Source organism: Hylobates moloch, unplaced genomic scaffold, assembly GCF_009828535.3.
Source record: "Hylobates moloch isolate HMO894 unplaced genomic scaffold, HMol_V3 SCAFFOLD_17, whole genome shotgun sequence".
Taxonomy (NCBI): Eukaryota; Metazoa; Chordata; class Mammalia; order Primates; family Hylobatidae; genus Hylobates; species Hylobates moloch.
This window is the reverse complement of record NW_026652292.1, coordinates 78,688,869-78,714,851: the sequence shown is the minus strand read 5'-3', so window position 1 is coordinate 78,714,851 and position 25,983 is coordinate 78,688,869. Positions and strand designations below refer to the sequence as shown.

Genomic DNA, 25,983 nt, shown 5'->3' with positions numbered 1-25,983 from the left:
CCCAGCCTCAGGCTCTGCTTTCCGGAGAAGCTCAAACAAAAAGTCATTTTAAACATCCCAAGAAGGCAGCAACCTTGGGAAGAAAGGGCATTTGGCAAAGATCTCAGAGTCAAGAGAAGAAGCCATGTGGCTATTTGGAGAAAGAGTGTTCTAGGCAGATGTCTTAGTCTCTTCAGGCTGTTATAACAAAATGCCATAAACTGGGCAGCTTATAAACAAGATACACTTATTCTTTACAATGCTACAGGCTGGGAAGTATGAGATCAGGGTGCCAGCATGGTCGCGTTCTGGTGAGGACCCTTCTCCGAGGCTGCGGACTGCTGACTTCCCACTGTGTTGCCTGGCATGGTGATGTGAACCCAGAACGTCTGAGATGGGTCTCAGTTAATTTAGAAAGTTTATTTTGCCAAGGTTGAAGATGCGCACCTGTGACACAGCCTCAGGAGGTCCTGACGACATGCGCCCAAGGGGGTCCAGGCACAGTGTGGTTTTATACATTTTAGGGAGACATGAGACATCAATCAATATATGTAAGAAGTACATCGGTTCGGTCAGGAAAGGTGGGACAACTTGAAGCAAAGACAGGAAGACTCCAAGCTGGGAGGGAGGGGGCTTCAGGTTACAGATGGGCAAGACACAAAGGGTTGCGTTCTTTTGAGCTTGTTATTAGCCTTTCCGAAGGAGGCAATCAGATATGCATCTATCTCAGTGAGCAGAGGGATGACTTTGAGTAGATGGGAGGCAGGTTTGCCCTAAGCACTTTCCAGCTTGACTTTTCCTTAGTGATTTGAGGGACCCAAGATATTTTCCGTTCACAGTGGAAAGAGCGAACACACCCCCTCAGGCTGCTTTTATAAGGATACTAATCCCATCAGTGTGAGCTCCCTCCTCACAACCTCCTCGCCTCCCAAAGGCCCCACTCCTAAAACCATCACCTTGGGCCTAGGATTTCAACACCTGAATTTGGGGAAGACACAAACTTTCAACCACTAGCAGAGGAGGCAGCAGGTACAGAGGCCCTGAGATGGGAGCATTGCTTGGTTCCTAAGAACAGCAGGGAGGCCACCGTGGCTGGAGCAAGTGAGTGAGGAGGAGGGGAACAGGAGATGCTATCAGAGAGGAGGCTGGCAGGGGAGCCACATAGGGCCTTGAAAACCATCAAGGACTCGGGCTTTTGGTCTGAGTGAAGTGGGAAGCCGTTTCCAGGCAGATTCCAGGCAGATGTCTTTGTCCATTCAGGCTGATAGAACAAAGTACCCCAAATTTTGAGGGCTTCAGCAGTGGAGTGTTGTGGTCTGACTTAAGTTTTAAAAAGATCGCTCTGGCTGCTGACTTGAAAACAGACTAGAGGACAGTGATGGTGGAGGCAGGGAGGGCAGAGAGGAGGCTGTCTCAGTAATCCAGCTATCAGAGGGTAGGGGCTTCAATCAGGGTGGAATTAACAAGAAAAGGAGAGACTAGAAGAGGGTACATTTGGACAGCCTCCCATGCTGACATACTGACCGTGGGGCATGGGAGGAAGATGCCAGTCCAGGGTGACTCCAAGGCTTTTGCTCTGAGCAAGTGGTCTGATGTCATCTCTGTCTGCTGGTGGCCTGGGGCACTGGCTATCCAGGATGGTGTCACTACAACTTCACCAATTAAGATTATTTGCCACAGTGCAGTATCTGCAGGGATCTGTCCACTTCTGGCTCACTCTCATTGATGCGGTCCAGCCCCTCGGGGTTCCAGCTCATGGCAGGTTTCCCAGGACAAGGTTTCCCATGGAGGGTCCTTGCACTGGTTTCCCGTGGCTGCTGTAACAAACTACTGCACACTTAGTAGCTTAGAGCAACACATATTCACTTTCCTATGGTTCTGGAAGCTAGAAATTTAACATCCCTTTCACTGGGCCAAAGCCAAGGAGTGGGCAGGGCTGCACTTCCTCGGGAGGCCCCAGGGAGAATGTCTCTTTGCCTTTCCCAGCTTCCAGAGACGGCCACATTCCTTGGCTCGTGGCCCTCACTCCACCTTCAAAGCCGGCAGCACCGCATCCTACTGTGGTGGTCACGTGGCTTCCCCCTGGAGGGTCCAGTCTCCCTCTGCCCCTCTCACAAGGAGGCTGTCGCCACACACAGAGCTCACACAGCTGATCGAGATGTTCTTCCCATCTCAAGGCCCCTCATCACAGCTGCAAAGTCCCTTCTGCCTTGCGAGCTGACAGTCCCAGTTTCCAAAGGCCGGGACCTGACATCTTTAGGGTCCAGCCCACCATAGCCCTGGACTCCCATCCCGTAGCCACACGATGTTGTCAACCCCCCGCCAGTGTCTCAGAATGTGTGCTCTAGAATCACAGTACCCCAAATGCTGCACTGACCCCCACTCCCAAGCCCCTCTCCTCCCTGAATCCTGCCCCACCATTTCCTCACTGTCTCGTTACTTCTCCGACACCTCCACACAGAGGTCCCCGTAGTTATCGCTGTTGCATTTTCTAGCTGTCCTTGGAAGGAGGGTCAGTCCCACTCTGACAGGAAACAGATGTGCATCTTACTCTTTCCGTGCTGAAATGGCAGCAGGCGGGAGTTGGGTCCCGAGTGAGAGCCTCCAAGGACTGACCATTAGGTTTTCTATGTGCCAGCACTGACAGTAGACTCTTGTTAGTCCCCATGACTTTAATTTAAAAATCAACAACTCATCATAATTACAGCCACTTCAGGGCTCATAATCATTACCCCATTTGGTAATACTTAGAGCCATTATTTATTAATTGCAAAAATATGTGACAGATTCCAGGCAGGCCCTTCCCCAATTATTGTCTCTTAACTCTTACACTAAGCCTGTGGTGTCAAGACTGTCATCATCACCCTGAAATGGACAAACTGAGGCTCAACAAGCTTGGGTAGGCTGCCAGGGCGGCACAGCCAGTGAGCATCAGAGCAACGGTTTGGAGCGTTTCTGACCCTGCAGCCCTCACCTGCACGATGCTGTGCCTAAGAACTCGAACTAGGGAGAAACTGAGCAGGACCACACAGCACGTGTGCCGCAGAGCCCGGGCTCCTCAAGTCACATCCCGCCCTGTTCCCCAGTAGCTCTTTCCCTTTCAAATGCTTTCTCCAGCCCAAGTGAGTCAGCAGTCCTGGAACTCAGAAACACCGTCAGTTCAACCCACCTTAGAGGAAGAATTGTTCTTCCTGTGAATCTTCAGAAAACTTGGCTCACACAAAACAACCCCGGCCTCCCTGAGCGAGAAGTAATTCTCCCGGAAACGCCCTCAGACTCCACCTGCACCGTCGGCTCTCCTGGGTCTCCGCCTGTGGCCCGCACTGCAGATCTCAGACCTGCAGGCGCCACACTCATGTGAGCCAATGCCTTATAATAAATCTGTTTCTATGTATATACACATCCTATTGGCTGTGTTTCTCTGGAGAACCCTAACGCAATTGTGTTGTGACTGGATAGAATATCCTTGCTCCTGAGATGCAGGCTGCAGCATTTGGGGATTAAGCATCATGATGTCTGCAACTCACTTTCAAATGGTTCAGCAAACCAAAAAGAGTGTGTGTGCATGTGTGTGCACGTGTGTGTGCGCGTGTGTGAGCGTGTGTGCATGTGTGTGTATTATAGATACTATTCCATGTGCGTATGCCCATGGAATATAGAATATATACACACACATACACATAGAACATGTGTGTGTGTACCCTATGTATATGTGTGTGTGTATATTCTGCATTTTTTTTCTATGTACCTTTATGTACTAGAGAGAGTGGAAACAGCCACAGTTAAATGTTAAAATTGCTAGACTGAGGGAAAAGCATACAGATTAACATGATTCTGTGTTTTCAAACTTTCTCTAGATTTTCAGTGTTCCAAAATAAAAATACAGGGCAGGAGCTGTCTGACCCCTTTCCCTGGCTCTCGGGATCAAGTTAAGACTCAGAGCCTGCTCTGGGAGCGGCGGGGTGTTGGAAGGGATCCAATAAGCTGCCCCTACTTTCCCGCCTTGATTCTGAACCAACTGAGACACAGAACAAAGGAGCCAGCAGATGGGAACAGAATGTCACCTTGAAGATGGGCGACACTGGGGCCGGAAGGAATGGGAATTAAGAGTTACACCCAGCCTAGACCAAAGCAGCCTGCCCCTGAATGGTTTGCTTCTGCACACCCGGCTCTGCTTCCTACAACGCTGGACCAGGTAGAGCAGAGAGGAGAGCAAATCCAAAGACCAGACCCCCCAAGCCCTGGACCTTTGGTATCAAGATACGTGGAACCAAGAGAGCCAGCCAACTTGCAGGTAACCACCCCACTCCTGGGGAGGAGTCGGGAACACAGCAAGGAGTGGGCAGCCTCCAGGAAAACCCCAGCTCAAGGAAGCCAAGGTGCACCCCTCAGAGGCCCCGCGGCTCTGCCCACCTCACATCTGACTTTGCCCACCCTCTGCTCTGTGCTCTCCTCCCTCCTAAGCCTCTTAGGGACCCCAGACCCACCACGGCCTCCGCTGGAGTTTCCGTCCTTCCAGTCTCTGCCGCTGTCACAGCTCTCTGGGGCCTGTGTGCCATTTTACACAGGGGTGGGTCCCTCCCCCAACCCCCGGGGCCGCTGCTGGTGGTGTCCTTGCCTGCTGTCCAACTGCCTTGGAAAGGGAACCTGAGAGGTGGCTCAAGCCCAGCCACCTTCCATGGTGGGGACAGGGACACAGAAAACTCACCATCATTGGCACAGCAGACTCCTGCTGTGACCCCTGCTAAAATAAGCATGAAGGCCAAGCTAGATACCAGATAGAGCTGAGTACAGGTGTAAGGTGAGTGTGAACAGATCTGGGCATGAGATGAGCACGCAGGACGGATCGGCACTGCTGCTGCACCAGGGGCTCCTTACCTCCAGCCTCGCCGTCCACACCTCCCTCTAGTACGTAGCTTCGACTTCCACTTCACAGGAGAAGCTCCGTCCAGCACCTATGGTGTGGCTGGACCCCAATCATCATCCCCCAATGTGGGGACTCAGAGAAGGCTGCTCACTGCTGAAACCACCAGAACCAGACTGAAGCAGCCGAGGCAGCTACCCTGAGACCTGCTCACCCCTAGTCGTACGCACCGGAGAAAACCACACACTGGATGGGGAGGGGACTGGGTGAGGACCCTGCAAGCCTGCCCTCTACGGCGTTATTCAGGGTGGTAGGAGTTGGAGATGGCCTGGGATCCTCCCTGGAGTGCAAAGTAGGTGAGACCACAGGGTGCCCTGCATTCTCTGGAGGCAGCAGAGATGTCCCTGAAGTTAATAGGGATGGAGCTTTAAAACCCGAACCCAGTGAAAGCAAGTAACTGTGGGAGCTGTACAGTATAATGCCATTGGCGTGGATATAACTTACATGCCTATGCGGGTATTCACCAAAAGCCACATATACGTATCAGGTATAGCAGCACTGTGCCTGATAGCCCCAAACCAGAAACAACCAGTACCCATCCTCTGTAGAACAAATAGTTTGGGGAAGGAGGAGCAAGGGGGGTCTTTACAGATGCTGGTGAAGTTCTGTTTCTCCAAATGGGTGCTGATGACACAGGCTAGAACATTTTGTGAAAATCCTTCCAGCTATGCATATGACCTGTGCACTTTTCTATATGTATTCTCTATATGTACATTATTCTTCAATTAAAAGTTCACTCAAAATATATACACAGGATTAGAGATCAATATGCACTTTACAACCGGGTGCAGTAGCTCATGCCTGTAATCCCAGCACTTTGGGAGGCCGAGGCGGGAGGATCACTTGAGTCCAGGAGATTGATGCTGCAGTGAACTGAGATTGTGCTACTGCACCCCAGCCTGGGAGACAGAACGAGACTGTGTCCCAAAAATACATGCATATAGATTTATACACACGCACACCGTACATAAGCAAAAATGCACATCAAACAACCTAAAGAAAAGTGAATGGAGAGAGGGGTAAAATAAAGGTGAACGCCCAGGTAGACGTGACACGCGAGAGGCCCGTGGGAAGTGCATGCCACGAACCAAGGTGGACGACAGACTCAACAGTTGGCCACTGAGGACAAAACAGAAGAATCAGGGGGTAAGGTGAAAGGGAGACGATAGGGCAGAAGCAGCTCCCGGGCCACGGTGGCCAGACTGGGTTACAAAAAGAGCAACTGCCTTCCCTTGTCGGATAGGTGGGAATTTCAAAGGGTGCCAGCATTCAGCACCACAAAAGTGTGGGAAAGTGGGGACTTCAGTGCCTTGTGCAATGGGACTTTAATTGGAACGGCCCTTTGGGGTCATTTCGACAATCCCTATGGAAGCTTTAAATATGTGACTTTGTTGACCCAGAAATTCTGCTTCTAGAAAAATACTTGGTTGAAGACTTGCAGGCACGCACAAGCGTGATGTCCTCCGCTGCTGAGGCGGCAATGCGTGTGCTAGCCAGAAACTGGAAAACACGAAAGTGTCTCTTCACATCAGACTTGTGAAATAAGTGGAGGGTTGATCTGATGGAGACAGACCCCATAGCCGCTAAAGAATGAGGTGGTGGCCGGGCACGGTGGCTCACGCCTGTAATCCCAGCACTTTAGGAGGCCAAGGTGGGCGGATCACAAGGTCAGGAGATCGAGACTATCCTGGCTAACACGGTGAAACCCCGTCTCTACTAAAAATACAAAAAAATTAGCCGGGCATGGTGGTGGGCGCCTGTAGTCCCTGCTACTTGGGAGGCTGAGGCAGGAGAATGGTGTGAACCCAGGAGGCGAAGTTTGCAGTGAGCCGAGATCGTGCCACTGCACTCCAGCCTGGGTGACACAGCAAGACTCTGTCTCAAAAAAAAAAAAAAAAAGAGGTGGCTTTGTGCAAACTTACACTGGTAAAGCCATTGACAGGGTGGGGATGGGAGCCAGGTGCCAAACCACAAGTCCCACACCCTCCTGTCTCTGGAACATAGAATTATGATTTAATACCTGTATGCATTCACAGCAAATCTCAAGGACTCCACCAAACTGTGAAGAATGGTCACTGCTGGAGTGGAGTTAGGCGGCCAGGGGTTTTCTTTTTCATACTAGCTAACATTTACATTCTTCACGGAAGGCACACACCATTTCTGCAATTTTTTAATGAAATTTGGGTAGAAAAGATCCTCCCATATGGTTTACATCTGTTGGGACAGAGTTAGTCTAAAGCTATACTTCAATTCCTTATCAGGAGATGCAACAGGGTATAACCCTTCATGACTGTCAGTTCTGTTTGCATACTGGGAAAGGATGCAAGCTGGGAACAGGAAGGTCAGTTTCTAGTCCCGGAGGTATGAACCGGGCCCCGGGTCTCAGGTTTGCTGGCAGATTACAGTTGGAGGAGCTGAACAAGATAATTTTCAACTTCCCCTCCAGAATCTTGTTCTAACAGTCATCCCCTCTCCCGGACACCTCCCCAGCTCAGCCCCTCCACCTGCCTGCCCCTCATAACCTGCAGCCCAGCCCCCAGAAAGACCTGTGGTTTCATCATCTGCCAGAGGGCCGTGACCTCTGAGAGTGTAGTGAAGGCTGAACGAGGTAACTGCAAGTGCTCGCAGCCCAGGGCTCTCAGTGTTGCCTGCTGAGCTGGGACCACCGGGATCCTTGGTTTCCTGCTCTGGCCTTTGCCCTTGCAGTTCCCCTGGGGGTGAAGAACATACCTCGACCCTAGCTGCTGCTCCTTCCCTCCTAGATGGCTTCTTGTCACCCTTCAGAACTGAGCTGAGATGCCATGGGGCTGGAGGTGGGAGCCTGCCACTACCAGACCATCCCTCCAACTCTTAGTCATCTGTCTTGTCATTAGCGAGTTACTTGTCAGTTACGCCCGTAGGTCTGGGGGCCACTGAGGTTTGCAATGGTGTCAACTCATCTCTTTTTTATTCTTCAACTTTTAAGTTCAAGGTACATGTGCAGAATATACAGGTTTGTTACATAGGTAAACGTGTGCCATGGTGGTTTGCTGCACAGATCACCCCATCACCTAGGTAGTTCACATGTGGTTATGGGAGGGAGGGAGGGAGTTGCCTGACCACCACGAGTGAGGTGGCCGCAAGCCAAGGAGTGCGGAGGATGGTCCACAACCACCGGAAGGCTGGCAAGAGTCGTGAATCAGACCGTCCCTCAGCCCCAGGCAGGGCCAACCCTGCCGACACCTGGACTTTGGACTCCAGAACTATGAGAACTGTCGTTCGAGGGCAGCCGGTTTATGGTGACTTGGTTCTCCCACCTTAGGAGACAGAAGCACCCCCTCGTGGGCTGTCTGCTCCACTCTGGGGCCCGGGTGACCATGGGGCCAGGGGAGCAAGGCTGACGGCTGATGGCCTGCCCTGCCCTGGGTCCCCCATCCCGGGAGAAACCCAGCATCATTCAGCAGCTGCCTCGTTTTCCCCGAGCTGCTCCACTGGAACTGGAAGCTGCTCCACTGGATGGCAGACACCCATGGCAGACGCCTACCCAGTGGAACTCGTCTCTAAGGACAAAGCCGCAGCACAAGGGGGAGAAGCCAGGGGACTTGCAAATCTGCCTCTGATGAACATCTGCACTTCGTATGGGGTGTGATGAGACCACCTCCTACGTCACAGCCCTGCCGAAGCCACCTTGGAGAGAGGCTGTCGGAAGCTGGTGGCCCAGGCCAGGGGCGAGTCCCACCAACCCTTGTTTCTGAAGGGGCCGTCCTGTGGTACGTCAGCCCCGCCCTGCCGGGTTCCAAGCAGCTTCTCCTCGCAGCTCTCAGAAACATCAGCATGGCCAGAGCTCAGCATGCAGGGCAGATTCCCCAGGCCCCGTGCCAAGATGTAAATCTTGGCGACCCTGGTTTTCCCACTGTCCTTTAGGTGCTCAGAACAGCATGATGCTGCTTCTGGACACACACATTTATTTGGCAAAAGCAAATGTTCCCCAGGGGCCTTTCTCGACAGGAGGAAAAATGGCAGAAGCATCCTCGGTTCAGCCGCTGTGATGCCCTTGTCTTTCTTCTCCTCTCCATGGGTCTGCTCCTGAGCCCCGCTGTCCTCCACGTGTTTAGCTAATCCCAAGGCTTCTGGGATTCATCTTTTGTCTTCATTTGCTCAAGGGCAGAGTAATCCCTGCCAAAGATAGGCTCTTCCAACAGACAGCCTCCACTTTCCCTGAGGTTCACCCCCGTGAGAATCCCAGCCCTAATCTGGCTGGGCATCTGCCCAGGGCACCCCGGGGCCTCTGTGGTGGAAGCTGAATTTTCATGCTTAGTTCAGCTCAGCTGGAAACCCCAAGCAGACCAGAGCACGAGCAGGCAGCACAGCCAGGAAGCGTTTACTCTCACACCCCTTAACAAGTGTGTGCTCCCAATGTGTGCTGGGCTTCCCCAGCAAGACTTCACCTGACTGGTTTACATGAAGCCCGGGGACCCCAGTGAGTACAGAGAGCCAGGCCCAAGTGAAGCAGCGACAGAGAAGGTCCCTGGACACAGACCAAGTCCCCCCCCCCCGATGCCAACCAGGACCTCCCCCCACAGATGTCGGATGTGCTCCTGTGAGGCTCCGACCCACCCAGAAAAGCCACCTCCCGTGCCAAGTCAGGAATCGTGACCTAATCATGTGTCCTAATCTCTTTCCATAAGGACGCCGGTCCTATTGGATCAGGCTCCACCCTAAAGACCTCATTCTACCTTAATGACCTCTTTATTTTTCTTATTTTAATTTTTATTTTCTTTGAGACAAAGTCTCACTCTGTCACCCAGGCTGGAACATAGTGGTGTCATCTTGGCTCATCACAACCTCCACCTCCCAAGTTAAAGCAATCCTCCTCACTCAGCCTCCGGAGTAGCCAGGATTATAGGTGTGCACCACTACACTGGGCTAATTCTTGTATTTTTAGTGGAGACAGGGTTTCACCATGTTGGCCAGGCTGGTCTCGAACTCCTGACCTCAAGTGATCCACCCGCCTCGGCCTCCCAAAGTGCTGGGATTACAGGCGTGAGCCTCCACGCCCGGCCTAGACTTAATGACTTCTTTAAAGGCCCCACCTCCAAATACAGTCTCATTCTGAGGTCCTGGGGGTTAGGGCTTCAATACCGGAATTTGTGGGGGACACAAGTCAGTCCACAGCACTGAGCATCTCTGTTCACTCAGCAGAGTGAGCACCCCCAGGTATTTCTGGAGGTTCCTTTGACGGAAGCTGCGAAGCTCAGAACATTCTCCCGGTGGCAGAGTCCATCCATGTCCATTAGTTCCTTCTCCCCTCCCCTTTCCAGGCTGAGATGAGCAGCACCTCCCAGCCCTCCTTGCAGCCGGGTAGGGCCGTGGGCCTGGACCTACCCTCGACAGTGTGGGAGATGTGAGGTGCACCACTCTGGGACCCAGCCACAGCATCCCAGGGGTCGTCCCCGCTCCCCGGTCCACCTCCATTCCCCATGGAAGCTGTGAGGGAGGGCGCCCCGCTCCCCAGTCCACCTCCATTCCCCATGGAAGCTGTGAGGGAGGGCGCCCCGCTCCGGGGTCACTGCTTGGAGAGAGTTGCCAGGAGGGCCAGTGCCAGGAGCTCCCATGCCAGGCTCCTTGGTGCCGGGCCCTGAGCTCTCGGGTTATTTGTCACTGCAGCACATCCCTGTGTCCCTCACATTCCCATGGGCCGGACAATCGCTCGTCACCCCTCGGCAATGCCAGCGGCAGCCATTCACCAACTCACACAGTCCTCTCTCATGCTCCAAACAAACGTCTCCTGGGCACCGGCACGCAAGGTCTGCAGCTGAGTCCCGGGGTAGAGAATCAAACTGATTCATGACACAGGGGTGATAGGGGAAGCCCGGGAGGGGCACCAACCAGGAACTTGGGACAGGGAAGCCCCCGAGTGCCCTGGTTAAACAGACAGACGCTGGCTTCAGACAGGCCTGGTTTCAAATCTCAGCTCCACCCTGTGCTAGCTATGAGACCTAGGCCATTCCCTTAAGCCTTCTTAGCCTCAGTTTTCCCACCTGTGAAATGGGGCCCAAAGTCACAGCAATCCCACAGGGTCGTGTTGTGGGTTAAGTGAGACAATGAATGGCAAGGGCTTACTTAGCTCAGCTCCCAGCCCAGTGGAAGAAAGCAATGAACACTGGCAATCATTGTCACTATTGCTATTGTTTTGCCATAAGCTGAAACCTGAAACCTGAACCAGGAAAGGCAGCGTCCTGTGCTCAGGCCCAGAGGCAAGAGGGAGGGCAGCAACATACCCAGATCACAGGAGCCGATGGGCTGGAACCGGGGTGCCTGGGTGAGTGTGGCCAAGACAGCCTTCCAGAGCCAGGCTACAGACCTGGGCCCTCCGGTCCCGCAGAGCTGCAGGGTCAGGCTTGCCTGTGATGGACTCACTCCCACTAAAGTGTGAAGGACACACAGAGGCCAGCAAGGGAGGAGGAGGCTCTGGAGATCCAGGTATGAGATGGGGGGCCCAGGCCTGGGCAGGGACAGGGAGGATGCCACAGAGATGAGAGCTCTTTAGAGGGGAGAAACAACAAGAACCGGCACCTGTTATGGCAGGCGGGATGAGGCCGAGGGCGGAGTGGAAGTGTCCGCTCCATCCTTCACCATCCACCGCCATCTGGAGGCACAACCTTCGCCCTACAGAGCACTCGGGCCGCCGATGCACAAAGCCACTGAGCACCAAGGAGACTCGGGAGTTGGGTGTTGGGAGGCAGATCCCTGCTCCCACTGAGCTTCCAGACCCTCTCGCAGTCTGAACTCACAGGATGACAGTTCTCATCTGTGCGCACAAGTGAAGATAATCAATCTCCATTTGGGGCAGGAAAGGGGGATAAGCATTGTTACCCACAGGAGAGACATAGAATGATGGCTCCGAGAGACAAACATGGCGAATAGCCAGGGCTGTGATTGATGAGGGGAGATTCAAGAAACCAAAGCTGGATAGCCAGAGGGGGAAACTGTGTCAGAACAGAGGTACACGGAGGGGAGGAACACTGGCTCCGAGAAATTCCACTGCAGGGCTGATCCATCGGGTGAAACCAGGAGAAAAGCTGACAAATGAACAAGCAGTCTGTAAGAAATGACTTTTTAATGTCGCGATGGGATTGCCTGCCAGATAGCAGAGAAATGCCCCATGAGAAGCCGAGACAGGCAGCCCCAGGCCCCGGATGGCAATTAACACGGGGCCTGCCCACGTGTGGGAAGCCAGGCCCTCGGTGCCCAGAACCGGCACGCACAGGCAGGGATGCAGGACTCTGTGGCCGACAGAGGGGCTGATGGTCCTGTGACCTGACCCTCAAATGTGCCTGTAGTAGTCAGGGCTCTCCAGAGGAAAGGAACAGAACCAGAAGAGGGAGTAGCGGGGGCTGGTTATTTTTAAGAAATTGGCTCACCTGATTGTAGTGCCTGGCCAGTCCAAAATCTGCAGGGCAGGCTGGAGACCCAGAGAAGAGCTGATGGAGCAGATGTCACAGCTCGAGTCCTGAGGCCGCCCGCGGACAGAATTCCCTCCTCCTTGAGGTGGCCAGGCTTTATCTCTTAAAGTCATCAACGGATTGTATGAGGCCCACCCACATTGTGGAGGGTCCTCAATGTTACTCAAAGCCCAGTGATTTAACTGTTACTCTTGTCTTAAAAAATTACCTCCATGGCAATATCCAGACCGGTGTTTGACTAAATGTCTGGGCATCGTGGCCCCGCCAAGCTGACACATTCCATTAACCATTGAGGGCCCCTGTTGGGGCATATTTGTCCTTAGGGGCCCCTGTGTCCCCCACCCGGTGGGGGGACATGGTGAAATAGGACACAGTGCCACCCTCAGGAGCCCACAGCAATGGGATGTGCAGGAGGATAAACAGCCCTCTCCTCCCTGCCCACTCTTCCTGTCCAGCCGAGAGCCCAACGCAGGGTTCACACTCTCCTAGCTCAGAGGATGGGCTTTGTTACAATTAGGCCAGGATGAAAGAAGGGGCTCCTTGGTGCTGCAGCCCAGAATGAAACTCACTCACTGAGTCACAGCAGGGCTGGACAACCACGGGCCTCCCCCATTCACCCCAGCAGCTGAGGGCAGTCCAAAGATTACTCTCTTTCTCCCTCTCACCAGGCAGATCCTGGAGAACCTTAATAACAGATACCTACTCTGTGCCAGGCCCCATTTTAAGTCTGGTAAGTAATAATTCATTGAACCCGCTCAACAGCGCAATGCCCATTTCATAGATAAGTAAGACAAGGTGGGGAGGTCAGGTAAGTTGCCCAAGGTCACAGCCAGGATTCGGACCCAGACAGTCAGGCACTCGGCCCCAGCCCCGCAGACTGCCTTTCAGAAGGAAAGCAGGGAAGGGGCTGAGCATGCCATCCTCCCCTCCCAGACTCACTATCTGGGAGTCCCTCCTGCTTCCCGAGGGAGGTGAAAAAGGGCTGGGGAGAGAGGCAAGGCGGGGCGGGCGATGGATGTCAGTGCAGCACAGGGTTGCCAGATACAGTCGGGATGCCCAGCTAAACTTGAGTTTCAGATAAGCAATAAATAATTTTTCAGTATATCCCAAATGTTGCATGGGACATACTTACATTGAAAAATTGTTCATTGTACATCTGAAATTCAGGTGGAGCTGGGAGCCCTGTGTTTCCGAGTGCTGAATCTGGCCCTGCTTCACCAGGATTCGCTCCACGTGGACATGGTGGGTACATGGGCTCGTGCTCCTGCCGACAGCCATCAGTGTCCATTAGAAGGGAGCCCCGGGGCTGCAGAAGCCTGGGGGGACATCCTTGCAGGGAATAGATCTCAGGGGTTTTACCCTCATCCACCACTCCCCCATGCTGGGCCCCCACTCAGCATGGGTGCTGGGACACAGACAGGCTTGTGAGGCACACACTGAATCACAGAGTCGGTGACAAGGGCAGGCCTGTGGCCTTCGTGGAGGAGGTGGCTCAGCTGCCCAGGGGCAGCAGGGGGAGTGACACCAGGCTGGAGACTTGAGAGACCCTGGCACGTCTGCATGTGCATGACTGGGCCTCCGTTTCCTCACCTGTAAACTTGGAGTGATGACCCCTCTTCAAAGTGGAGCAAGGCACGTCCCTGCTCCTGGGAAGCTCAGGGCTGGCCCCATCCTAGGTCTCCATGCTGGGGAATCACAGGGGATGAACAGATGCCTCCTCAGGCAATTGCCAAGGTCATGGGGGATGATGGGAGGCCAGGAAGGCCTGAACCTTCCCTCTGGGACCAGGGACTGTGTTGGGGCTGAGGGGAGCCAGGTGGGACAGGCAGGGAAGACAGCAGGGTCTCCAGGGAGGCCCGCGCTCAGAGAGCAGCAAGGACAGGAGCAGGAGGGCCGGGAACTCACAGGTGCGAGGCCGTCAGGATGGGGTGGGTGCTGGGGAAGTGGAGAAAGCCGTGCCAGGCAGACCCGGCCACCAGAAGGGAGCGGAGGCAGGCGGTGGCCAGCCCTGGTCAGTCCAGGAGAAGCTGGGCTCTGAGCAGTGGGCAGGTCATCTCGAAGCTCCCGCTCCTACTGGGGGGTGACCTCCACTCTGCCACTTACTAGCTGTGTGACCTCAGGCGAGTCACTGGAGTCAGTTTCCTTATCTGTAAATGGAGACAGTAACAGCGCTTGCCAGCAGGGATGCTGTGTGGCTTCCCTGAGATCACGGGAAGCAAAGCACTCAGGCCTCACCTGGCTGGAAACGAGCCGCCTCTTGCCGTCACATTAACAAGGCCACCCCATAGCACCTGCTTTCTCAAATTAGGTCTAAAATATGACACCTTGGGAAACATAAGGCAGTGACTATTAACAGCTGGACATGCCCTGATAACATTTTGATCCATTTCTTCAGGATGATTTTTCTTCATATTTTTTTCATGTATGGATGCTATGGTATGCCTAATTCTGTTTTGCTTTTTTCACTTAAAAGGTAACCATAAGTATTTTTCTGTGTTATTAAATTTTTCCATCACCATTTTTATTAAAATGATATAAAATTTTCTAGCATTTAAATATATAATTTATTACATCCTATTGTTTGGAGGATTCTGATAAAAATATTTCAATAAATATCAGAATATTGATTTTGATAAATATCTTTTCTCTTGCTTTTGTCCAAATTCTCTTTCTTGCCTTAATTCCCCAAAGTGGAATTTCTAAGCCAAATAGAAAAGCTCTCGAGAAACAGTGACAAATCGCCTTCCAAAAGCTTGTTTTAATGTGGCTGTCTGAAAGCTGGGTGATGGCCTCTCTGCAGCCTCAGGACCCCACAGTGCGCACTTCTGGGGGCTACTCTCAGCCTTGGCTTTATTTTGGCTCTTTATTTTCCCTTACTCAACTCCCACAAAGCAGCGGTGCTGAAAACCGTCCCAGACGGGCAGAGCAATGCGGCACACACCTGGGTACTTACGGGTGCTTGAGATCTTTTTTTTTTTTAACTTTTTATTGTATTTTATGTTTTATTTTTGTCTCCAGCCTCTCAGAGGAGAGATCTTTTTATTATAAGGAATAAAACATGGCTACAACAGACCCGCCCCGTGCTCCTCCGAGGGCGCTGTCCTTCCCCCCTCTCCCCAGACACAATTACAGGAAGTTGCTACGCAGCCATCGGTGTTTCATTGTTTTCACTTTTGCTACTTATGTGTCCATAAAGAAAATAGAGAATTATGTTGTGTTTTTAAAATGCGCTTAAATGACTTAAATCGTAACTCTGCAATTTGCTCCTTCTCTCAATATTGCATTAATTCAAGCTAAAAAACAAAGCAAACAAAACAAAAAATGCCTTCTCCGAGGCCTCTTAACAGCCCCGACGGGACCCACTATGAGTTACCTGCACCAGAAACTTCACTTCCCCACTGTTTCTCTCTTCCAGAAAACAAAGTTCATCACAGTTCAAGGGAACACATGGATGTGTTCTAATTCCTTGAATCATGCAGTAAGGGGGAAAAATGTTACATATCAAAACTTGCAGAGTGCAACAAAAGTTGTTTTAAGGGCAAAATTTGTAGCCTTAATATTTTGTTTGTTTGTTTGTTTGTTTGAGACAGAGTCTCGCTCTGTCACCAGGCTGGAGTGCAGTGGCGTGATCTCGGCTCACTGCAACCTCCGCCTCCCGGGTTCAAGCGATCCCCCTGCCTCAACCTCCTGAGTAGCTAGGACTACAGGCGCACACCACCCCACCCTGCTAATTTTTTGTGTTTTTAGTAGAGACAGGGTTTCACCATGTTGGCCAGGATGGTCTCGATCTCCTGACCTCATGATCCGCCCGCCTCAGCCTCTCAAAGTGTTGGGATTACAGGTGTGAGCCACCGCGCCCGGCCGTCTTAATATTTTGTATTAGAAAAGAAAGGCTGAAAACTAAGCAGCCAAGTATCCAAATTAAAATAAAAATAACAACTACAGAAACCCAAAAAAGGTAGAAAGAAGAGGACACATAAATGAAACAGAAAACAAAGAAACAATAGAAAAAAGCGACGCCAATATTTGTTATTTGGGGAGACTGATAAATATTATACTAACCTCTGGCAAAAGCAGTCAAGAAAAAACTAGAGAATGCAAAAATAAACTATATTTGGAGGAAAAACATGAACATGAGTGCAGATATACTAGAGATTAAAATACTATGATAAGCATCTTAATACATTTTAAATGTAAAATGCAATAGGCATTTTTCTAAAAATAATCATAATAACTGAACTGACTCATAAAGAAATTAAAAATTTGAAGAACTCCACTATTTAAAACAAGATATGCAAACCAATAGTTTCTCATAAGGGGCCAGGCTCATGCCTATAACCCTAACACTTTGGGAAGCTGAGGCAGGTGGATCACTTGAGGTCAGGAGTTCGAGACAAGCCTGGGCAACATGGCAAATTCCCATCTCTACTAAAAATAATAAAAAAAAATAAAAATAAAAAAAGCTGGGCGTGGTAATATGCACCTGTAATCCCAGCTACTCAGGAGGCTGAGGCAGAAGAATCACTTGAACCCGGGAGGTAGAGTGAGTTGATATCGCACCATGGCACTCCAGCCTGAGTGACAGAGTGAGACTCAGTCTCAAAAAAAAAAAAGAAAAGAAAAGAAAAAAAATCTAAGAACTATATGTAAGACCTTTATGAAGAATTTTTTAGTGGAGGTGTAATGCATACACAGTGAAGCTCAGCCTTTTTAGTGTACAGTTTTATGAGTTTTAACGAATCCTTATAGTCATGCAGCCACCACGATCAGGATAAAGAGCATTCCCATCAGCCCAAAAGGTTGTGCCCTGAAGCTGTCATCTGGGGCAAACATCCTGTGTACTCAGTGGAATGTGTATGACACACAGAAAATTCTGTCCTGCTCCAAGGGGCTGAACCAGGGCTGGGTCAGTGGTGACAGGAACAGGAGAGATGGGAGACATTCCACTAATGTGACTCGTTAAAACTAAGGTTTTCAGGCATGAAGGAGGTGGACGTTCTGTACAGTGGAGCCATAGCCCTCCCCACCCCGTGGGTTTCTCTGACCCTGAGACCTGATGCACAGAGAGGTTAAGAGTGACACAGCCCGTGAGCGGCAGAAGTCCCGGCACTCTGGCCCTCAATCTGCCCGTCGCAGTCACTTCCTCCCAACAGTGGACTTTTCTTCCTGGCCTTTTCCTTCAAGCTGGAGGCCCGGAAGTGTGCAGAGGACAGTAAGGGGCCTCAAGTGTGGATATCACATGAGTACTGAAGAAGGACCCCTAGGGCTTCCATGAAATGAGGCCTCTAATTGCAAAGCTGCTTTCTATCAGACGAGGTCACAGACAGTAGCGAGGGGTGGCAGTGGGATGAGTGGGAGGGAAACGGCCTGGGCTGCTGGAGATTTGGCCGCTGGATGTCCACAATGCCAGGCTCTACCACTAAAGCATTCATGTTCCCCACAGAAGGGGTGCCTGGCTGCCAGCCCACCCCACTCAGGACGAGGCAGCCCTCAGCGGAATGGAGGACTCTGTGGCCAGTGCTCTTTGGGGCCTTGGCACCAGGTCCTCAGCAGCTGGGCCAGCCCTGCTACTCCCTCATCCTGGAAGAGCCCCAGAGAATAGGGGCCATGCCCACACTCGCTGTGTCCCCCGCACACCACGCAGGCTGGGGCACAGCAGCCACAGGACACAGGTGCAGGGTGAGTGGGGCTCCAGGGAAAGTGGGCACCCTCAGGCCTCAGCACACAGAGGCTTCCTGCCCCCACCTCCTTGGAGGCTGCCCAGTCACGCTCCTACCTGGGTTTCCAGGCGCCTCGGTGCTCCCCCGGGATCCTACAGCCCTGCATGGTGACGGGCACACTCCTCCTGTCTTCCCCACTAGCTTGTGAATGTCTCCAAGGCAAGACACAGCTAGGGCCGGATCCTGTCTTCCTTCCCCACTCACCCGCTGTGTGACCTTAAGCAAGTCACTCAACACCTCTGTGCCTATTTCCTCATTTGGAAAATGAAGTGAATAAAAGCACCTAACTTATGTGTGTTAACTATGGAAGATTAAATGAATGCATACAAATAAAATATTGTTCCTGTCTCTATTCCCAGTGATCAGGGTCTCGGAATTGCTTGCTGAATAAATGGCTGCCTGGACAGAGGACTTTGTCCCTCTGGCCCCGTCACGTGGACTCTCTCTGGTAATAAGGCTGTTGCTGAGCAGCGATGAGAGACTGAGGAGCACAGACGGGCACCAGGCTGCCTGGGTTCAGATGCCAGCTGCCCCTCGTCCTTGCTGTGTAACGTTGGGGGTGCTCCCTCAGCCTCTCTGTTTCTGCTGTGTAAGTGAGGATGGCTGTGCTCCTGCCTCCCTGCAGAACTGTTGGCAGGTAAAGCAGGCAACACTTAAGAGCTGCAGCGTGGGCCCTCATGCAGATTTTAATAAAAATAACTCCCCTTTCCCTTGGCGTCCCCTTCCTCCCTCTAAAGGCTGGTAAAGAAAGGCACGGAGGAGCGCATTTGGAAGCTGGGAGCACGGCAGAGTGATGGGGCCACGATCGGCACTGTCAGGAGGGGCTGATAAATGGAGCAAACCCAGAAAAGGTTCAGCCTGCCCCCAAGTCGACCATAAAGAAAGCACTGGAGCCTGGGAAGCAGGTGCCACGCGCAGAGACGACTGTAGCGACACGTGACCCACTGGCCCCTCCCAAGGGCAGCCAGAGGCCCTGCCGAGGCTCACAGCACCACACCAGGCCACCAGATAGCTGAGCAGGAGGGGGGCCCAGGAGACCTGCCCCAGATCAAAGCAGCCCCATGTCCCGTGTCATGTCTTTGAAGGACTTGGCTACAGGCAGGTCAGTGGGTCTCAGAAGAGCAGGGAGGTGGGGGCAGAACCAGGGACCACCCCGAAGGCAGCAGTCCCAGCCCAGATGGCATCTGAAGGCTACAGGAGGAAGGGGACATGAACCAGGTGGGAGCTGGCTTTGTACCCACATGCTAGAGGTCCAGGCACTGCAGTTCCAAAGGCAGTCAGGTGCCAACTGCACCCCTGCCCACAGCCCAGACACCACATGGGGACTCACAGCTGCCTTCTGATGCTGCCCTGCGCAGGTTGAGTCGAAACAAGGGTGACTCTGGGAAACACTCATTGACCTACTCAGTAACCAGCACCCACTACATGCCAGGCACTGGCAGGTGCTGGGGACACCGTGGAGAATCAGGCAGACCTGGCCCTGGTCCCTGCTTCATGGAGCCCACAAGATAGAGACAGATGCTCCTTCCAACACAGTCCTCCTCGCACTTGCCAAATGGTCCAATAATAGGCACATGCAGTCTATTATATGTGACACTGGGGGGAGGCTGCAGCTCCTACCACGGAGCCCAGGACGGTGCTCAGGAGCCCCAGACCCCGGAGGATGCTCAGCCCTCTCCCGGTGAGCCCTGGAAGCAAGGATGGTGGGGAGGAGACAGTACCCACAGGTCCCCAGCTCCAGAGCTGGGGGTACCAGTGGGAAACCAGAAGCTCAGAGGTAGCCCACCTCCAGTGTGTGCCCCTGAAGCTCGATGCAAGGCTGAGCCAGGCTGGTAGGGATGAGTACAGACTCACCAGAGAAGACTCTCAGGGCAGAGGGGCCACTCAGCCCCAGCAAGTCCCAGCTTGGCCGGCTCCATGCTAGGGAGCAATGATGGGGAAGGTGATCATGACCCAGCCTTGCCCTCAAGGAGCCTACGCTCCAGGAGACACGGAGGACTCGAGACACCACCTGCTCCCCAGACCATTGTGGCAGCCAGGCCAAGGCTGAAGATGCTAGCAGGCCCAAGGGTGCTTCCTGGGGAGAGAACTCCTGAATGAATCCTGGAAGGATGATGCGTCGGTGTCAGGCAGCCTAAAAGAAGGGAAGTGTGGCCAGAGGGACACAGGGACAGAGTGTGAGCAAAGGGACAGCAGGTGCCAAGGACCGGTGGGACAGTATAGGGGCCGGAGTCCTTGCCCCCATCCAGGTGCAAGGAGGTGAATGGTGGGAAGGAGGCCAGGGAGGACGCGCCCCGGGTCAGTGATGATAGCGAGAGAAGCCCTGCTCGCTGCACCAGGCACTGCCCGGGCATCCATGTGTGTTAACTCACCTGCGAGGGGGGTGCTCTTATCCCCCTGTACAGATGAGGAAACTGAGGCACAAAGAGGCTACGAAACTTGTCCAAGGCCATTCAGCTAATAAACTGACGGAGCCAAGCTGTGCCCCCACAGCTTGATGGCTTCTTGCCTCTCAGGCAATAGGGAGCCGCCGAAGGTTACTGAGTACAGGAGCAGCCTGGGGGCTCCGCGCGGGGCTAGGAGAAGAGATGGAGATGAGGCTGGAGATGGAAACCTGGTCACAACCCCGTCCCATGGCAGGAAGGAACAATGTGGGGACAGCAGAGCCAGGGTGGCACTGGGTTCTACAGCGAGGGTGGGACGTGCTAGCCCTGAGGAAGTCGGTCTGTGGAGCTTCCTCTGACAGGTGCATTCCCGAGCTTTCACCAGGAGATCAAGGCGGCCCGAAGGGGCCATGGACCTCCCAGCTCTGCTTCCAGACCTGGCCAAGGTCCCCCAGCCTCTCGCCGTGCCCACCACCTCCCTGTTCCAGCAGAGCCCACTCTCCAGGTTCCAAGGCCAGGCCTTGGGGCCACTCTGGAATGCAGCGATATTGGGGATGGGACATGGGATACCCTGTCTTTGGAGGTCCCCTTTTACCCTCACTGGGGCAGGGTGGCCCCAGCCATCTCTGCGTTCTATTTTGTCATCTACTCAAAGGTGAAATACCCAATGAGAAGAGATGTTTCCTCCAACCTTCCGCAGTGTGGGCTGCGGTGGGGGTGGGAAGTCATGAGCGTCCTCTGCAGTGGAGCCTGCCGCACCCCCGCACCACTGGCAGAGACGCAGCCCAGTCAGTGAAAATAACAAAATATGAAATTCATATTCATTTTCTGTTTAGTTGGAATTTGAATTTCAAATCGGACCCTGCACTGATACAGATTGACTGCGGCCTGTCTCCCAGAGCCCATCCATCAACGCCGGAGCCCACCAGGCCCTTTGGCATCCAAGAGGCTTTCTCAGGAGACCCCAGCCCATCAGGATGGGCGAGCCAAGGTTATTCATGCCAAGACAGGCAGGCTGACCCACCCGAAGTCCCGCCTGCAGACTGGGGGTCTCAGCCCTCCCCAGGTTTCCATACCAGCCTGGGGGAAAGGTCTCCAGTTGTCTTTCCCACTAATGTGCTGTCTGCTGTTATCTGTCAGTGTGAGAACTAAAAAGAGACACTCATTCACTCCTTCACACGGTCACCTTTCCTGTGGCCCCTACACACCCGGCATCTGCTAGCTCAAAGTGGTCCCTGCCCCTAACACACCAAAGAGGCCATTAGATTACAGCAAGACCTGTTCCTATCACCTCCTTGCCCACACTCTTACCTGCAGCTGGCGCTTTACTGGGCCTCAGTTTCCTCATCTGTAAATGGGGTGACACAACCTGCTATGGGGTCCGCTGCATGCCTGGCAAGTATAGCAGGTGTTCTGTTGTTCAGTAACACTCAGCAAGGACTGATTCAGCGCTGCCTATATGCCAGGCCCTGCCCCAGGCTGGGGAAGCGAGGCGGACCCCACAGTCAACACAACAAACCAAGCCCCCTGCCCCCACGCGGCAGACGTTCTAGAGCAGCAGGTCTCAACCTGGGCGGATCTGTCACCCACATGACGCTTGGCAATGACTGGAGACATTTTTTTGTTTGTTTGTTTTCATAACCCTGGGGACAATGGGGGGAGTCACTAGAATATTACAGGTGGAGGCGGGGTCTTGCTAAACACCCTCCAGCACACAGGACAGCCCCGCTTATTCACAAAGCGTTATCCCACCCAAAATGCAATAGTGCCGAGGTCAAGAAGCCCAATTCTGAAGGAGAGACAGTAGACAAGATAAATAAGTTAAAACGCCTGAGCTGCAAGAAAGCGTCAAGTGCTAAGGAGGCCCGCCCTGCACAAGGAAGAGAGAACTCGACCTCCCTCCCTTCCCAGCCTTAGCAAGGAGGAGACACTCACGGCCTTGAGAGGCCACAGCCAGGCTGCCCGGTGTGGTGCTGATCCAGGCCCATGATGACCCATGGCAGCGCCCAGGACCCGGGGCCCCCACTGCAGCCATCACCGCTGGACCTGGGGACCCAGAGATGAGTGGGGCTGTGCCCCTACCCCCAGGACTCCCAGCCTAGCAAGGGAAGCACTCACCGTGGCCTGAGGCTTTGGTCACCCAGGGCTGTGTGCACCTCTCTGAGCCTCCATCCCCTAAGTATAAAATGAGGACAGTTGAGGGACCTGCCCCGTGACATTGTCTTAGGGTCAAATGGGACCTGGGTGTGGGAAGGCTCAGTCAAGGGTCCCTGGTGTTGTGGTGCATGTCGATGGAGGGATGTGGACGGTTCTGGAATACGAAGAAGGGGCATGGGAAGAGGCCTCGAGGGCTGAACGCAGTTCACCGGGTAGAGAAGATCAGAGAGGTAGACGAGACACAGCCACGACCCCTGGGGGAGGCCACTGGGCACAGTGAGTGTGCGCAGGATGACACTGGGGGACAGGGAGGAGAGGGTGTGGCCTCAGCACTACCAGGCTGTGATTGCCAGACCTGGGACTTCACCTCCCAACTGCAGGGACAGTCTATGCTCAAGTCGACAGCCAAGGGGACCCTTTGAAACCCGAAGTCATGCCCATCCTCCCCCTTGCTGGCAGCGTACAAGCCTTGTCCAAGAGCTCACATCCCATATCACCCACCCTCTCATCTCATGAGCCCCTCTCCCTCCTCCCCCCGCCCCCTCCCCCAGCCACACTGGCCTCCTTTCTGTTTCGAAAGCCTGCTGGCCCACTCCTGCCTGTGAGCCACTGCACCTGCTGTTCCCTCTGCCAGGAATCACATCAGACACCGCAGGGCTCACTCCAACCTCCTTCAGGGCCTTGCTCAGTTGGTGATGACGCCCTGGACAATGTGACTTTTAAGCTGGGCTTTGAAGGATGAGTAGGAGTTTGTCTAGTGGAGGCAGGAGGGATCCCTCCAGGGAGACGGTCCTGTGTGGCTGGGGGGTGCTGCACAGGAGACGCGGGGTAGCTCCGAGGGTGAACCACCCCTCTCCGGGTGAGAGACCAGGAAGCCCAGTGCAAGGTAGGAATTCCCAGGGGCACCACGCAAGGGGACAGAAGGGCTCACAAGCTGGAGGGACTGGAACACCAAGCAGAAGAGTTTTGACTTAATTCTCAAAGTCAGAAGCCTTTGACCAAGAGTCCCAGGCTGAAATTTACATTTTAAGGCGTTTGCCTGGACGTGTATCCAGGGCCCCTGCAGAGGGGCTTGGGCACCTTCTGAGATCCTTGGCGGACTAGACAGTTCGCCACACTGTCTCTTCTAATCTGCACAGTTCTCCTCTGAGGGAAGAACATTCTCTTCTCCCAGATGAGAGGCCTGGGGTGCGGATCAAGGCAGCGACTTGCCCATGGCCCCCAGATAGCCAGGGGCATAGTGGGAATTCAGATAGGTCCCAAATGTGGGCATTTACAATTCATCCTGCTGCCTCCCTATACATTGGGTGGTTCATACCCCAAGTCGGTTCCTGTCCAAATTATCCCTCTTTCTCTAGGGAAGGGAGAAACTTACTATGCTGATTAGCAAAATGTCTCTGTAACTCTTAAAACCCAGTGACCAGGTCACTGGCCTCAAGACTGTCTCATCTCGTGGCTGCCAGGCTGATAAGTGACATTCGTCTTTGCTATGTTAGTTTAAATAAAGCCTTTGCCAGATGACGATGAGCACCTACCTGTAATAAAGTCATCTGAAGACATCTCAGAGTACCGTGCGGGGAGCAGGGAGGGAGGAATGTCGAGCCTGTGAGGGTCCCAGGGAAACCACTGGGCAGGTCTGCAGCCCCGGCCTGGGAGGTGCATACGGGCTCTGTCTTGCTATTCCAGCTGCAGGGATGGGAGTCTGTCCAGAAACCAGAGCTGAGCTCCCGCAAGCCCCTTCTTCAGCCGGGGCAGGTCGCAAAAGGCGAGGCATCAGGAGGCTTCTGTAGAAACCCAGCGACAGGGACAGAGAGGCACTTCCTGCTGCTGGCCAGAGCCAAGCACAACTGGGGACAGACGCTGTTCTACCCTCTCAGGGGCACCTCAACAAGTGCTGCCCTCACCGTGCCCATTGTACACCTAGGAAACTGAGGCCCAGGCACGTTGGGGACTTGCTCAAGCTCACGTGGCCAGCAGAGCCTGGACTCAAACCCAGGGCTGTCTGCATCTCAGTGCAATTCACTTGCCTGCCCCTCACCCTGTGAGCATGCAGTGCAGCGGGGCTGAAGTGCCCAGGGAGGCTTCATGGAGGAGGAGGATGCTTTCAAGCTGAGCCCTGGGGCTGAGCAGGGAAAGGTCATTCCTGGAAGGTGAGAGAGCGAGCTGATGCACAGAGTGAGGAGCGGGGGTGAAGGTGCAGGGCAAAATAAAGCCACTGTCAAGCCCTGCCTTCCTCTCCCCGACTCAGTTCCAAAGCGGTGAGCTGGAGAGAAGCCAAGGAGCCACTGGTACTTGCTTTCTTCTGGGAGGAAAACTCTTAGGCCAAGATTTTAACATTCTTTTCCTCCTTGAAAAACATCTCTGGTTTCAAGCCTGCATTTTTGGCAACCTCATCCCTGCCCTCTGCTCTGAGTGTCTTGGCATTCAGGGGAAATGATGCGCTCAGAGGAGGGTGCACCCCGCCCCGCAGGGAGAGAGGCCAGATGAGGAGGATGCAGAGACAGGCAGGGAGCAAAGGCTTGAAGAAATGGGGGCTGTGAGGAAGTTCCTTTCCAGAGGGTTCCACCAGACAGAGGGAAGGGAAGGAATGCTGCTTAAGTGCCTATTGTGTGCAAGCAACACCCAGTACCTCCACACACATCTGCTTAGTGGCCCACATGCAACGCTTCTTGAATCAGACAGTGCTTTGAATCCCAGCTCTGGCTTTCAACTAGTCAGCATTGAAAAGGCACCTACCACGTGCAAAGCCTTCCACACCTGTCCACTTAGTGACCTGCACTGAACATAGCTAGAATCATGGCTTCAAATTCCAGCTCCATCTTTCAGCTAGCCAACATTAATAAAGCACCTACTATGTGCGAGCACCACCCGGGCACTTCCATACCTATCCACTTAGAGGCCTGCACTGAACACTGCTTGAATCAAGAGACAATGCTTCAAATCCCATCTCTGCCGTTCAGCTAGCCAACATTAATAAAGCACCTACTATGAGTGCCACCCAGACACTTCCATACCTGCTCTCTTAGTGACCTGGCCTGAACACTACTTGAATCAAGAGTCAGTGCTTCAAATCCCAGCTCTGCCATTCAACTAGCCTACATTAATAAAGCACCTACTATGTGTGAGCACCACCTGGACACTTTTGCACATGTCCACTTGGTGGCCTGCACGCAAAACTTCTTGAATTAGATGATTCTTCAAATTGCCACTCTGCCTTTCAGCTATCCAATACCAATAAAGTGCCTACTGTGTGCACAATGCCACTATGTATCCTGAGGCAAAGGAAATAAACTTCCATGACCCATTCCTCCCGTCAGGACAATGCATTGACTTCCTGTATAGAAAGAATCGGGCCGGGTGCGGTGGCTCACGCT

General features: G+C 53.3%; 1 long non-coding RNA gene across 1 annotated transcript in view; it reads right to left on the bottom strand.

Moving 5' to 3' along the window:
• Nucleotides 1-3,300, bottom strand: part of LOC131381726 (uncharacterized) — a 32,104-nt gene extending 28,804 nt beyond the window's left edge. Inside the window, exon 1 of the long non-coding RNA XR_009210617.1 lies at nucleotides 3,149-3,300. This is a non-coding gene — a long non-coding RNA (uncharacterized LOC131381726). The remainder of the gene's footprint in view (nucleotides 1-3,148) is intronic.
• Between the last annotated feature and the right edge of the window lie 22,683 nt (nucleotides 3,301-25,983).